At 39.5% G+C, this 15791-nt stretch overlaps 2 long non-coding RNA genes across 2 annotated transcripts in view; one reads left to right on the top strand and one right to left on the bottom strand.

The window, feature by feature from the left end:
* Positions 1–15791, top strand: part of LOC147380240 (uncharacterized) — a 679399-nt gene that overhangs the window by 12872 nt on the left and 650736 nt on the right. The gene's annotated exons all lie outside the window — the stretch shown is intronic.
* Positions 523–15791, bottom strand: part of LOC147380246 (uncharacterized) — a 100891-nt gene continuing 85622 nt past the window's right edge. Inside the window, exons 3-4 of the long non-coding RNA XR_015135047.1 lie at positions 2538–2684; positions 523–1321 (exon numbers count right to left, since the gene is read on the bottom strand). This is a non-coding gene — a long non-coding RNA (uncharacterized LOC147380246). The remainder of the gene's footprint in view (positions 1322–2537; positions 2685–15791) is intronic.

Here is a 15791-nt window from a genome sequence, read left to right as displayed (position 1 = left end):
AAGTGAAAGTGTGAAAGTCACTTAGTCATGTCTGACTCTTCACGGACTGTTCTCCAGGCCAGAATACTGGAATGGGCAGCTGTTGCCTTCTCCAGGGGATCTTTTCAACCCAGGAATCAAACCTAGGTCTCCCACATCGCAGGCAGATTCTTTACCATCTAAGCCACTAGTGAAGCTCTTTTGAGTTTAGACCTGTGTATCAATTAAGAAAATAAGTAAAATAAGAATTCTAAACAGGTTCTTAAAAATGACTAAATTATTATCCTGAAAAAATTCTAATTTTTCTTAAGATAATCATTCTAAAAGACTATCAATTTTGAAGCTCTTTTTATTCTAGAAACTCAATGAAACTTCTCCACGCTAAAAATAACATATATATGTCCTGCTAAGAAAAAAAGGATGAACCAATTTTCCTTCTTCACCCTTACCCCAAAGAGTCAAGGCCAAAGAAATGAGCCAGTGAGGAAAAAAGTCATTAGAATAGCTATCATGAAAAACACATGAAAATGTTAAAGAGGAAGATTCATTAGGCCAAGTATTTATTTTGATGTCCCTCGTTTCAGAAAAAGATGTCATTGGACTTCACAAATTATAAGCCACACAAAAATGCAAGGTCCATAAGAATAAACCAGTTGTTCAATACAAATTAACTAGTCACTCGCTCAATGAGCATACAGAGTTTGGTAATGAAGCCAGAGAAAGCCATTGCATGTGACATCATAAAGAAAAACACCATGCCAAGTAATGAATAACTGACCCAAAAGTAGCCTTCCAGCAGTCAATATAAGCTCACAGTGCTGCTATTTATAATATCTTTAAAAATAGGCAGAGGCCACAATTACAAAATATAGCTGAGTATAAGCCATGGTACAAAGGACCAAAAACCAATGAAATCTAGATAAGCAACCCTGCCATAACCCATTTAACTTAAGCGTGGATTTCAGCTCATCTGAGGAAAGGGGGACTGCATATTTTTAAAGTTGTCCTCCAAAAATCCCTCTCTCCTCAGCAGACTTTTGTATCATACTGAGTGGCTGGGAATTTACTGTTATACTTCTTGACAAGTGCCTGGGGACATTCTCAGGTGCTGCTTTAGGACAGAATGATGGGTTTTAATCATCAACAATGTAAGCACTTGAATTAACATCTTTTAACACAAGCTGAAGAGTGTTTCCATCCCCTTTAAAAGTAGAAGATCTAGCTACTTCTGTGAGTTGATAAGAGGGTCAAGATTTCCCTTAAGAACATTTTAGGCCCATTCCAATATATGCACGAATGGAGGACTGATGCTTAAACCTTGACTGAAGTTCAATATTTTTGCCTGAAAAAGAGAAATGCGTGTATAATCAAAAGTTCATCTTATAGTACTGATGAACCTATTTGCAGGGCAGCAATGGAGATGCAGACATAGAGAACAGACTTATGGACACAGTAGGGGAAGGAGACGGGGGGAGACAAACTGAGAGAATATCATGGAAACGTATATTATCATATGTAAAATAGATAGCCAGTGGGAGTTTGCTGTATGACACAGGGAGCTCACACTGGTGCTCTGTGACAACCTAGAGGGATGGGATGGGGTGGGAGGTGGGAAAGAGGTTCAGGATGGAGGGGACATATGTATACCTAAGTATGATTCATATTAATGTATGGCAGAAACCAACACAATATTGTAAAGCAATCATCCTCCAATTAAAAATAGATCAATTTTCAAAGAAAGTTCATCTTAGTCATTTTGTAGAGCCACAGATGTATTGAGAGAACATTTGAGTAAATGGCTTCATGGTAAAAGACCAAAAATAAACAAATTACAAAATGTACATCTTGATAACTTGTAAGTCAGTTGACTTACATACATGTAAGCAAAAGCCAGTTGAATGTTAGAGGATGCTTAAATAAGAAAGCTGATATGGCTATATTTTATTTGTGGTTTATTTTTTTTGGCACTATATCAGAATAAATTTCAGCCTTGTTTAATGGGAAAACCAAACTAACAGTGACTAAAATAAGAGAATTTTATTTCTCTGTACATAAAAGAAGTCTAAAGGTAGGCAGCTCAGGGCTGGTACAGTGGTTCAGTAGTCAAGGGACCAAGGTTCCTCAACCACCCTTAGCATCCTAGGATGATTTTCATTTGCAAAGTCACCTGCATGGTCCAAGATGGCAGCTGCAACTTCTGCCAACATGCCCAAGTATGTAGAAGGAGGAGGAAAGAGTGAGTGTTGGGAAAATATAATTAAAAACAAATCTTTTCCCAATCCAGAAATCGTCTCCATAAAGGAAGCGGAGAAAGAAAACACTTTTATTCTTGAACATATATTACATCAGAATGTGATGTCATTTTAAAAAAATGAAATACTGTCATTTGCACCAAGATGGATAAACCTAGATGGATAAACCTAGAAGTAAATCAGAAAGAGAAAAATAAATACCAAATGATATCACTTATATGTGGAAACTAAAAGCAAAAAGGACACAGGTTAACTTATTTCCAAAACAGAGAGACTCACAGACATAAAAAACAAACTTATGGTTACCAAAGGAGAAAGGGGAGTGGCTGCTGCTGCTGCTAAGTCGCTTCAGTCGTGTCTGACTCTTCGTGACCCCATGGACTGCAGCCCACCAGGCTCCTCCATCCATGGGATTTTCCAGGCAAGAGTACTGGAGTGGGTCGCCAGTGCCTTCTACGAAGGGTAGTGGGGAGAGGGATAATTTAGGAGGTTGGGATTAACATATACATACTACTATGTATAAACTTGATTACCAACATGGACCTACTGTATAGCACTAGGAACTATATTCAATATTTTATAATAACATATAAGGGAAAGGAATTTTTAAAACTATCTATCTATATATATATATAACTGAATAACTATATGTATATGAATAACTATAAAACTGAATCTCTGTACTGTACACCTGAAACTTACATAATAATGTAAATCAACTATACTTCAATTAAAAAAAATTTTTTTAAAGAATATGCTGCCCAACACAGGCAATCCAAAAAGAGATTTTAAAAATCAGAGAGATGGGGACTTCCCTGGTGGTCCAGTGCTAAGACTCACACTCCCAGTGCAGAGAGCCTGGATTTGATCCCTGTTTGGGGAGCTAGATCCCACACATCGCAACTAAAGTCCCACCTGCCACAACTAAGGCCAGCACAGCCAAATAAATAAATATATAAAAATAAATAGCAAAAAAAAAAACAACAGAGAGAAATCCCATCTCTCACCCACATAACCAAGCAGATAGGACCCATTTCCTATAGGTTCTCAAGATAAACAATAACTAATCCTTAAGTCAGAAGACTTGGCTGCACTATTTCACATTATTCATCCTACATTTACCTGGGTATTGAGATACCCATCTATGTTAGAGTCTTGGGTTTATGCAAAAGAAAAACTTCTCATATCTTTGTGTTAGAAGCTTGGAGCAAGGTCAGCTAGAGTTGGGCTCCTATACGCCTGCTGAAACTTGGAGATAGGAAGCTATCTTCCTTGGATGTTTACATGGAAAAAAGATGGTTCCCAAGTTCCTGAGAAATGCATTCCTGGGTCAGAAAGTTGACAAAATGTTTATCTAGTGCACAAAAACATTTATTCATTTCGAGAAAGTACTTCCACTTCCACTTACAATTCCTAAAGTAAGTGCTCTAAGAAAAAAGAAAGGGAGGGAAATCTTCCTTGCTTTTCAACAAGGAGAATTAAGCCTCTGACTTTTGACTTGTGTCCTTACATGTGTCAACAGGCTTTAAGGGATGGTCTCATTTACAATAGAAAAAAATATATAAAATACTTAGGAATTATCTTAAGAAGAAATGAACAAAAACTGAAGGTAAGAAATCTTAAAACCCTCTGAAGGACACAAAAGAAAAATTGATCAAAAGGAAAGGCATGCTTCTATTTAATCTGAAAAAAAAAATCGATATCATATAAATGCCAATTACCCATATGCTTTTTAACCCTTGTAATACAATAAATAATGACTTAAAAAAAAAAAACTAGATAACACTGTACTGTGCTCAGTCACTCAGTATCCAGTCACTCAGTATCCCAGTCACTCAGTACTCTTTGTGAACCCATGGACTATAGCCTGCCAGGCTCCTTTGTCCATGGGATTTTCCCTGTAAGAATACTGGAGTGGGTTGCCATTTCCTTCTCTAGGGGACCTCTCTAACCCAGGGATCAAACCCATGTCTCCTGCAGCTCCTGCACTGGAAGGCAGATTCTTTTCTGAGCCACCTGGGAAGCCTAGATAATACTGTAGTCCATTTAAAAATATTAACCAGGCAAAAGCAACAAGGAAAACTAACAATGAAGAGCAATACAGGAGGACTGATTCGTGTTGAAATACATTGTTTCTGTTGTTCAGTTGCTCAGTCATGTCCAACTCTTTGCAACCCCATGGACTACAGCACTCCAGGTTTCCCTGTCCTTCACCATGTCCCAGACTTTCCTCAAACTTATGTCCATTGAGTCAGTGATCCATCCAACCATCTCATCCACTGTCGTTCCCTTCTCCTCCTGCCTTCAGTCTTTGCCAGCATGAGGTTCTTTCCCAATGAATCGGCTCTTCACATCAGGTGGCCAAAGGATTGGAGCTTCAGCTTCAACATCAGTCCTTCCAATGAATATTCAGGGTTGATTTCCTTTAGGATTGACTGATTTGATCTCCTTGCAGTCCAAGGGACTCTCAAGAGCCTTCTCCAACACCACAGTTCAAAAGCATTAATTTTTCAGCCCTCAGCCTTTTTTATGGTCCAACTCTCACATCCATACATGACTACTGGAAAAATCATAGCTTTGGCAATACAGACCTTTGTTGTCAAAGTAATGTCTCTGCTTTTTAATACGCTGGCTATGTTTGTCATAGCTTTTCTTCCAAGGAGCAAGTGCCTTTTAATTTCAGGGCTGCAGTCACTGTCCACAGTGATTTTGGAGCCCAAGAAAATAAAATCTGTCACTTTTTCACTTGTTTCCCCATTTATTTGCTATGAAGCGGTGGGACCAGAATCCATGATCATCGTTTTTGAATGCTGAATTTTAAGCCAGCTTTTTCACTCTCCTCTTTCTCTTTAATCAAAAGATTCTTTAGTTCCTCTTCACTTTCTGCCATAAGGGTAGTATTATCTGCATATCTGAGGTTATAGATACATCTCCTGGCAATCTTGATTTCAGCTTGTGCTTCATCTAGTCCAGCGTTTTGCATGATGTTCTCTGCATAAAAGTTAAATAAGCAGGGTAAAAATATACAGTACTCCATTCCCAATTTGGAACCAGTCTGTTATTCTATGCCCAGTTCTAACTGTTGCTTCTTGACCTGCATACAGGTTTCTCAGGAGGCAGGTAAGATGGTCTGGTATCTCTCTAAGAATTTTCCACATTTTTTTGTGATCCACACACTCAAAGGCTTTATCGTAGTCAATGAAGGAAAAGTAGATGTTTATTTCTGGAATTCTCATGCTTTTTCTATGATCTAACGGATGTTGGCAATTTGATCTCCAGTTCCTCTGCCTTTTCTAAATTCCGCTTGTACATCTGGAGGTTCTCAGTTCACAAAGAGTTTAAGCCTAGCTTGAAGGATTTTGAACTTTACCTTGCTAGCGTGTGAAATGAGTGCAGTTGTGCAAAGAAAGTTGTGCAACTTTCTTTGGCATTGCACCTCTTTGGGATTGGAATGAAAACTGACATTTTCTAGTTCTGTGGCCGCTATTGAGTTTTCCAAATTTCCTGGCATATTGAGTACAGCTCTTTCACAGCATCATCTTTTAGGATTTGAAATAGCTCAGCTGGAATTCCATCACCTCTGCTAGCTTTGTTCATAGTGATGCTTCCTAAGGCCCACTTGACTTCACACTCCAGGATTTCTGGCTCTAGGTGAGTGATCACACCATCATGGTTATCTGGGTAATTAAGATCTTTTTTGTAGAGGCCTTCTGTGTATTCTTGCTGCTTCTTCTTAATATCTTCTGCTTCTGTTAAGTCCATACCATTTCTGTCCTTTATTGAGCCTATCTTCACATGAAATGTTCCCTTCATATCTCTAATTTTGTGAAGATATCTCTAGTCTTTCCCATTATTGTTTTCCTCTGAAGCTAAGTTGCTTCAGTCGTGTCCGACTCTTTGCAACCCAACGGACTGTTGCAATGGAGCCTGCCAGGCTCCTCTGTCCATGGGATTCTCCAGGCAAGAATACTGGAGTAGGTTGCCAGGCCCTACCCTAGAGGATCTTCCCTACCCAGGGATCGAACCCATGTCTCTTATGTCTCCTGCATTGGCAGGTGGGTTCTTTACCACTAAGGCCACCTGGGAAGCTGAAATATATTATAAAGCCTTAACAGTTACAGCAGTGTTATCTGACTCATGAATAAATAGACCAAGTCACAGAATGGAATGTCTAAAAATAGGTCAAAATACATAGAAGGATTAAAGATGACAATTCAGATCAATACGGAAAAGATAAGCAATTTAATTTATGCTGGTGGGAGAACTGGGAAGCTATTTGGGAAAAAAAAAATAGAACTCAAATCTCACAATGTACACTAGAAAAAATCTTAATAAAAATTTTTGTGAAAAGAAGGCTATGAGTGTACTAGAAGAAAACAAGAAAAGATGTTTCTATGACTCCCAACATGCAAAAGTCTTAAAAGAAAACTGATAATTTCTATGTAACCAACTATGTAATCAAAGCTTATGTGTGACAAAACAAATCAGATAATCAAAACCAAAAATCTTAATAACCAAAATCAAAAGACAATGATAAATTGATAAAGTATTTGAAATTTACTGTAGACAAAGGCCTAACATTTGTAAAATATAAAGTACATTTCAACAGATAAGAAAAAAACAATAAAAATGGATAAGGATGTGCGTGTGTTCGTGCTAAGTAGCGTCAGTCCTACCTGACTCTTTGTGACCTCATGGACTGTAGCCTGCCTGGCTCTTGTGTTCATGGGGATTCTCCAGGCAAGAATACTGGAGTGGGTTGCCATGCCCTCCTCCAGGGGATCTTCCCAACGCCGGGATCAAACCTACGTCTCCTGCATTTCAGGTGGATTCTTTAATAATGAGTTGTGGGGGAAGCCCCAGATAAAGGGTATGGATAGACAGTTCACCAAAAAGAAATTATAAATGTGTCTCAAATATCTGGAAAAGATGTGTAATCTCCCTTGTAACATAAAGAATACAGATCAGAACTACCTGTCATTTTTACTTGTCAGATGAATAAGAAGCCAGAAGTTTGATAATATACTATATTAATTAAACTGCAGGAAAATGGGCACGCTCATGAATCGCTGGGGGCACGGTAACGTCACAACTCCTAATGGAATACTGGACAACATCTACAAGAATAACAAATTCCTATTATATTCTTGCAATTAGCAATTCCAATTTTAACATTTTATTCTACAGAAATACCTATATGTATGTAAAATGGTGTACATACACAGGTTCTCACTGAAGCATTTTTTGTAATAGAAAAAAATTGGAAACAATCCAATAAAATAATTTGTAACTAGAAAACGAATGAGGAAGTTATTTATGTACTATTATATAATTATCTGCAAAATATATTAATATGTAAAAAGATGTCAAAGAGTTTATATAATATGCTACCTGCCATTTATATTAAAAGGGCAGAAAATGACATTTGTACTTAATAAACCTAATTTCCATGTGTCCATCTTCCTCTCTCCCTCCTCCATTTCTTCCCCCTCCGCCCATAAAACATAATAAAAATTTCAGCATTAATTTTAAAAATGTGGTTACCCTACTGGAAAGAGGGTGCCAGCTAGGATAGTAATGATGGATAGGAATGATACTGCTCAGAGTAGATTTTTTTATAGGTATTTTTAACTAAGAAGATTCATTACTATTTTAAGTAATAATTTAAAAATTTTAAAAAGAAACTCTATTAAGCTTATGCAAATCAGGGCTTGGCTTCCAGGTGGCCCTAGTGGACAGCTTGTTCCCTGAGAGGTGTGAGGTTTGGAGGGTTGGATGCCATACTAAGACTCTGTCCCACCCCTGTTTATCACTTTGCATTCATCCTTCAAGACTGAGCATCTCCCCACAGAGCATAGGTTAGAGGGGAGGTCCTGACAACCCACTCCAGTATTCTTGCCTGGAAAACCCTGTGGACAGAGGAGCCTGGCAGGCTACAGTCCATGGGGTCGCAAAGAGCTAGAGATGACTTAGTGACTGAACACCACCAGCCTGGAAGCACACTGTCTGGGTTTGGATGCTCTTGCTGCTAGCTGGGAGTGTGACCTTGGGCAGGTGCCTCATGTCCCCGTGTATAAAATGGATTTGACCATCCTCACTCCATGCCTCATTTGTAAATGAGTTTGATTGTAACTCCACTGTCTTAGGTTTCCCTGGTGGCTCAGATGGTAAAGAATCCGCATGCAATACAGGAGATTCAGGTTCAACCCCTTGGTCAGGAAGATCTCCTGGAGAAGGGAATGGCTACCCAATCCAGTGTTCTTGCCAGGAAAATCCCATGGACAGAGGAGCCTGGTGGGCTACATTTGCAAGCCTAGGGTCGCAAAATGTCAAACACAACTGAACGACTATCACAGATAAAATAGGAAGGAGCATAAATGAGGCCCTGTTGGAAAGCAGCTCAGCATTTACAAAGTTCTGGCAATTGACTGAATTATTACATTTGGTAGAAGACAGCCTTGTAAGAACTGAGCTTCCATGGCCTCTCTTACATCATTTATAATTCAGGTGTTTTACAGAACTTGCCTGAGTTACTAGAGCTGATGATCTTTCTATACAATTTTTTTTTTCATACTCGAGTTTTTGAGTCAATGCAAAGTTTCATATGAAAAATGTGAATGCTGTCAGAGAGACTGAGCAGAGAGCAAACAGGATGGTTGATGTAGTTTAATTAGAGAAAGTCACCCAGAAGCGAATCTTCTCTGTTTTAGGATGCATTTGAGGAGTCTGCCTTTGTTAAATAACAAGGGGAAATTGGCCCACACGGGGAGGGTGAAGGGCTCCAAAGTGTGGGGGGAAAAAGCTTTTGTTTTTCTTTTTTTAAAGACTTGCTTAACATGGACCATTTTTAAGTCTTTATGGAATTTGTTACAATATTGTTTGTGTTGTTTATGTTATAGCTTTTTGGCTGGGAGGCATTTGAGATCTAAGCATTTTGACCAGGGATCAAACCAGCAGCCCAGGCACTGGAAGCGGAAGTTTTAACCACTGGACCACCAGGGAAGTCCCAAAGCTTCTGTTTTTCAAGCAAGGTTTTCTAGTTCAAGGAAACAGCAGGTAGTGAGGCTGTCACTTGGAAGGAAATGAGTCTTTTTATACAAAGAATCCAGAGCCTCTGGGAGAGGTTTCAATAGTCCAACTCTGCTCCCGGAGTCTTGAAGTTAAGAAAATTCTGGATCAACTAGGGTGGTCCTGGAGACAGTAACCTGGAGGGAAGGGCCCGTCTGGCTGAGGACCTGGGGTCTGTGAAGGAACTGGACAAAGTTGATGGAGATGGGGAAAGTGCTGGTTTCAGCACAGTGTGCAGCTGACGAATCTGGCCTCAACAGTTGTGTTTGGAAGTGCTTAAGCCTGTACGTAAGCATCAAGAGAAATTTGTCAACCAACTGAATCATCAGTCTCTGATAAGTGTTTGGAAATTCTGGTGTTTACAAATATAACCAACCTGGCTGGAGTCCTTAAACAACTGAGTTCTTAAGAAGGAGGTTCTAGACCTATTATTTTTTCAAAGGCAAATGGGGGTAGGTGGGAAAGCCTGGGAGTTTGGGATTAGCAGATGCTGGATAAACAAAGTCCTATTATATAGCACAGGGAACTAGATTCACTATCCTGTGATAAACCACAATGGAAAAGGATATGAAAAAGAACATATGGATGTATAACTGAATCACTTCCCTGTACAGCAGAAATTAGCACAATATTGTAAATCAACTATACTTCAATTTTTAAAAAAATGACAAATGGGTACTAGGGATATTAATTGAGCAAATAAGAGGATGCAGTCATCTGCCCCTACTTTTGAGGCAATGGTGCACATTTGGAAATATCTCATGTGAACTTACAAAACTTTATTTTTTATATCAGCTCACTCACTCACATCACACACTCAGCTGACTGTGGTTCTTTGTTTCCCAGGTAATGAGAAAGTCTCAAACTCAAATGCCTTCAGGAATGAAACAATTGTCATATAACAAGGAATGTGTGCGACCATGGCAAACTGAAGGGTACATCTTTTACCTAAGGGAATTCAATTCAATGATATTTAAAAATCTGAACTAAGACAAAGAAAAAAATATCATAAGCCTGTAGGTTGAAGTCAGCACCTCAAATGTCACTTGGATACTGCACAATTTCAGTATAGCTAGAACCTGTCCTAATTTATTCCTATCTATTTCTGCTTTCCAAAGGTGACTGACAAAATGTGGTCCACTGAAGAAGGCAATGGCAAACCACTTCAGTATTCTTGCCTTGAGAACCCCATGAACAGTATGAAAAGGCAAAAAGATAGGACACTGAAAGATGAACTCCCCAGGTTGGTAGGTGCCCAATATGCTACTGGAGATCAGTGGAGAAATAACTCCAGAAAGAATGAAGAAATGGAGCCAAAGAAAAAATAACACCCAGTTGTGGATGAGACTGGTTTTAGAAGCAAGGTCCGATGCTGTAAAGAGCAACATTGCATAGGAATCTGGAATGTTAGGTCCATGAATCAAGGCAAATTGGAAGTGGTCAAACAGGAGATGGCAAGAGTGAATGTCGACATTTGAGGAATCAGTGAACTAAAATGGACTGGAATGGGTGAATTTAACTCAGATGACCATTATATCTACTACTGTGAGCAAGAATCCCTTAGAAGAAATGGAAGAGTCATCATAGTCAACAAAAGAGTCCAAAATGCAGTATTTGGATGCAATATCAAAAATGACAGAATGATCTCTGTTCATTTCCAAGGCAAACCATTCAATATCGCAGTAATCCAAGTCTATGTCACAACCAGTAATGCTGAAGAAGCTGAAGATGAATGGTTCTATGAAGACCTACAAGACCTTTTAGAACTAACACCCCCAAAAGATGGCCTTTTCATTTTAGGGGACTGGAATGCAAAAGTAGGAAGTCAAAAAACACCTGGAGTAACAGACAAATTTGGCCTTGGAGTACAGAATGAAGCAGGGCAAAGGCTAATAGAGTCTTGCCAAGAGAATGCACTGGTCATAGCAAACACCCTCTTCCAACAACACAAGAATAGACTCTACCCATGGACATCACCAGATGGTCAACACTGAAATCAGATTGATTATATTCTTTGCAGCCAAAGATGGAGAAGCTCTATACAGTCAGCAAAAATAAGACCAGGAGCTGACTGTAGCTTAGATCATGAACTCCTTATTGCCAAATTCAGACTAAATTGAGTAGGGAAAATCACTATACCATTCAGGTATGATCTAAATCAAACCCCTTAGGATTATACAGAAGAAGTGAGAAATAGATTTAAGGGACTAGATCTGATAGACAGAGTGCCTGATGAACTATGGATGGAGGTTCATGACACTGTACAAGAGATGGGATCAAGACCACCCCAAGAAAAAGAAAAGCAAAATGGCTGTCTGAGGAGGCTTTATAAATATCTGTGAAAAGAAGAGAAGTGAAAAGCAAAGGAGAAAAGGAAAGATACACCCATTTGAATGCAGAGTTCCAAAGAATAGCATGGAGAGATAAGAAAGCCTTCCTCAGTGATCAGTGCAAAGAAATAGAGGAAAACAATAGAATGGGAAAGATTAGAGATCTCTTCAAGAAAATGTGAGATACCGAGGGAACATTTCATACAAAAATGGGCTCAATAAAGGACAGAAATAGTATGGACCTAACAAAGCAGAAGATATTGAGAAAAAGGTGGCAACAATACAAGGAAGAACTGTACAAAAAAGATCATCACAACTCAGATAATCACAGTGATGTGATCACTCACCTAGAGCCAGACATTCTGGAATGTGAAGCCAAGTGGGCCTTAGGAAGCATCGTTATGGACAAAGCTAGTGGGGGTGACAGAATTCCAGTTGAGCTATTTCAAATTCTAAAAGATCATGCTGTGGAAGTGCTGCACTCAATATGTCAGCAAATTTGGAAAACTCAACAGTGGCCACAGGACTGGAAAAGATCAGTTTTCATTCCAATTCCAAAGAAAGGCAGTGCCAAAGACTGCTCAAATGACTGCACAATTGCACTCATCTCACACGCTAGTAAAGTAATGCTCAAAATTCAACAAGCCAGGCTTCAGCAATATGTGAACTGTGAACTTCCAGATGTTCAAGCTGGTTTTAGAAAAGGCAGAGGAAGTAGAGATCAAATTGCCAACATCCGCTGGATCATTGAAAAAGCAAGAGAGTTCCAGAAAAACATCTATTTCTGCTTTATTGACTATGCCATAGCCTTTGACTGTATGGAACACAATAAACTGTGGGAAATTCTGAAAGAGATGGGAATACCAGATCACCTGACCTGCCTCTTGAGAAACCTATATGCAGGTCAGGAAGCAACAGTTAGAACTGGACATGGAACAGCAGACTGGTTCCAAATAGGAAAAGGAGTATGTCAAGGCTGTATATTGTCACCCTGCTTATTTAACTTATATGCAGAGTACATCATGAGAAATGCTGGGCTGGATGAAGAACAAGATGCCATCAAGATTGCCGGGAGAAATACCAATAACCTCAGAGATGTAGATGACACCATCCTTATGACAGAAAGTGAAGAAGAACTAAAAAGCCTCTTGATGAAAGTGAAAGAGGAGAGTGAAAAAGTTGGCTTAAAGATCAACATTCAGAAAACGAAGATCATGGCATCTGGTCCCATCACTTCATGGCAAATAGATGGGGAAACAGTGGCTGACTTTATTTTGGGGGGCTCCAAAATCACTGCAGATGGTGATTTCAGCCATGAAATTAAAACACGGTTACTTCTTGGAAGGAAATTTCTGACCAACCTAGACAGCATATTAAAAAGCAGAGACATTACTTTGTTAACAAAGGTCCGTCTAGTCAAGGCTATGGTTTTTCCAGTAGTCATGTACGAATGCGAGAGCTGGACTAGAAAGAAAGCTGAGCACAGAAGAATTGATGCTTTTGAACTGTGGTGTTGGAGAAGACTCTTGGGAGTCCCTTGGACTGCAAGGAGATTCAACCAGTCTATCCTAAAGGAGATCGGTCTTGGATGTTCATTGGAAGGACTGATGTTGAAGCTGAAACTCCAATACTTTGGCCACCTGATGTGAAGAGCTGACTCATTTGAAAAGATCCTGATGATGGGAAAGATTGAGGACAGGAGGAGAAGGGGATGATAGAGGATGAGATGGTTGGATGGCATCACTGACTCAATGGCATGAGTTTGGGTAAATTCCGGGAGTTGGTGATGGATAGGGAGGCCTGGCATGCTGCAATTCATGGGGTTGCAAAGAGTCAGACATGACTGAGCAACTGAACTGAACTGAAGGTGACTGAGAAACTGAACAATAAAGATCACTAATGAAAACTTTTAAAGGCTCTTATTAAGAATAGTCAATACCTTATTGAGCCCCAACTTAGTAGTCATGTATGGATGTGAGAGTTGGACTATAAGGAAAGCTGAGTGCTGAAGTATTGATGCTTTTGAACTGCGGTGTTGGTGAAAACTCTTGAGAGTCCCTTGAACTGCAAGGAGATCCAACGAGTCCACCCTAAAGGAGATCAGTCTTGAATATTCATTGGAAGGACTGAGGCTGAAGCTGAAACTCCAATACTTTGGCCACCTGATGCAAAGAACTGACTCCTTGGAAAAGACCCTGATGCTGGGAAAGATTGAAGGCAGGAGAGGGCGATGACAGAGGATGAGATGGTTCGATGGTGTCACCGACTAGTGGACATGAGTCAGAGCAAGCTCCAGGATTTGGTGATGGACAGGGAGGCCTGGCATGCTGCAGTCCATGGGGTCGCAAAGAGTTGGACAAGACTGAGAGACTGAATTGAACTGAATTCAGCCTCAGCTCTAGGTCCTAAAGAACCAGACTAAAGACTCTAAAGACTTAGAGATAACTAAGACAAATCCTCAACAAGGTCCCAAATGCAATTTGATACTCTCAACATAATTGGTTCAGATTCCTGTCTCCTGTCCCTTCATTCATCAGAGACACTTCTTTACAACATTACTGGACAAACACATTTTTCCCTTCCTTAAAGGTTTTTGTGTAATGTCTATAAGACTCATTTCTTCTATCATATTAGAAAGCCGTTCATACCTTTACCAGCTCCTGCCTCCCCACGTCTCACCCTCTTTGTTCTCCTTCCACTTCAGTCCCCGAACACCTACAAAGCCTGGCTTACATCTCTGACTGCGCCTTGTGCACCATGCCCCCAGCAGAGTTCCTGGCACACTGTTTGCTTTTCGTGTGCTTAATGATTTCTACTGAGCTGTGTTGGCCTGGAATTCTGGTTAACTTTCCTGATCTTTCTCTTTGTGAGTCTCCTGATATGGTTCTTTGGACATAAACCCAAGGTTCAGAGGTCCTGCCTGCTGTTTGGTTTGGCATGACATTTTGATTTTGCTTTTCCTTTCTGCAAGCAGAGTGCCCTGTACTGTTCTCTCCCTCATAAACAAATGTTTCTACACGAAGATGCAGTTTCTTTTCTGCACTTTCAGCTCCTCAAGCTTGTGGTTTTTTTCCTAGTTCTTTTCATTTTGTCCCATCTTCTTGTTACTTATCATTCCCCTGATATTTTAGAAAGTAAATTTCTGTAGAGCTTCTCTTAGAAAGGTGAGAAATTTAGTAGAAGAGAAGGAACTCATGCACTAGAGACCTCATCTTTAGAAAAAACTCAATCTCCATCAGCCATTAAAAATTATCACTAGAAAAATTTTGGCTGCAGAACAGAAGTCCTTCCTATATCTAGCTTATTTGCCCCACTCTGTTCCCCTATTTTTAGTCTTCAAATTATGTTTTTCTTTCATCAGAGAAAATATCCATTTATGCAATAGGTCATTTTTAGCCACTTAATTCTTATGTAAGAAGCAGCTCTCAATTTTCTATAAACATTTATTTCTTACACAATTTCCACTCTGAGTTTTCATTTTAATTAGTGAAATCCATCCTCGTTCCTGCAGCCATAGGACCGTTCCAACCACCTGTACATTCGGCTTAGCCAATACAAGCACTTCTTTTCCTTCTCACTCATTTCTTTCTCACTAGATTCTCAGGGCACAGTGTTTATGGCTCCCCAGACAACACTGCCTTTAGGAATAACATTTTAAAAGTATAAATAACCTAACTTGTTGTTTAGTTGCTTAGTCGTGTCCAACTTAGCGACCCCACAGGCTGTCCATGGTATTTTCCAGACAAGAATACTAAAGTGGGTTGCCATTTCCTTCTCCAAAATAACCTAATTAAACTCCATACACTTCTTTTTTTGACTTTTGACTTTGTCTTGGGGTATAGCCAATTACCAATGTTATGACAGTTTCACATGAACAGCGAAGGGACCCAGCCAAACATAAATGTATCCATTCTCCCCCTAAACGCCCCTCCCATCCAGGCTGCCACATAACACTGAGCAGAGTTCCGTGTGCTCTACAGTAGACCATATCCATTTTAAATATAGCAGCAAAACATCATATACTTTTGAATCTGTTTTCTAAATACATATTAAATTTCAGGGGTGAAAAAGAAAAAGTCAAAACCCAACTTATTCCCACTCAGTTTGATTTCACATACTTTTCCTTTGCTGAAATTCTAGCATTACAACACTTTGTAAATAT

Source organism: Bos grunniens, chromosome 1 (genome assembly GCF_055505025.1).
Source record: "Bos grunniens cultivar Pamir isolate PY7600 chromosome 1, Bosgru_T2T1.0, whole genome shotgun sequence".
Lineage (NCBI taxonomy): Eukaryota > Metazoa > Chordata > Mammalia > Artiodactyla > Bovidae > Bos > Bos grunniens.
The sequence above is the reverse complement of the archived record's forward strand: the minus strand, read 5'-3'. Positions and strand labels throughout refer to the sequence as shown.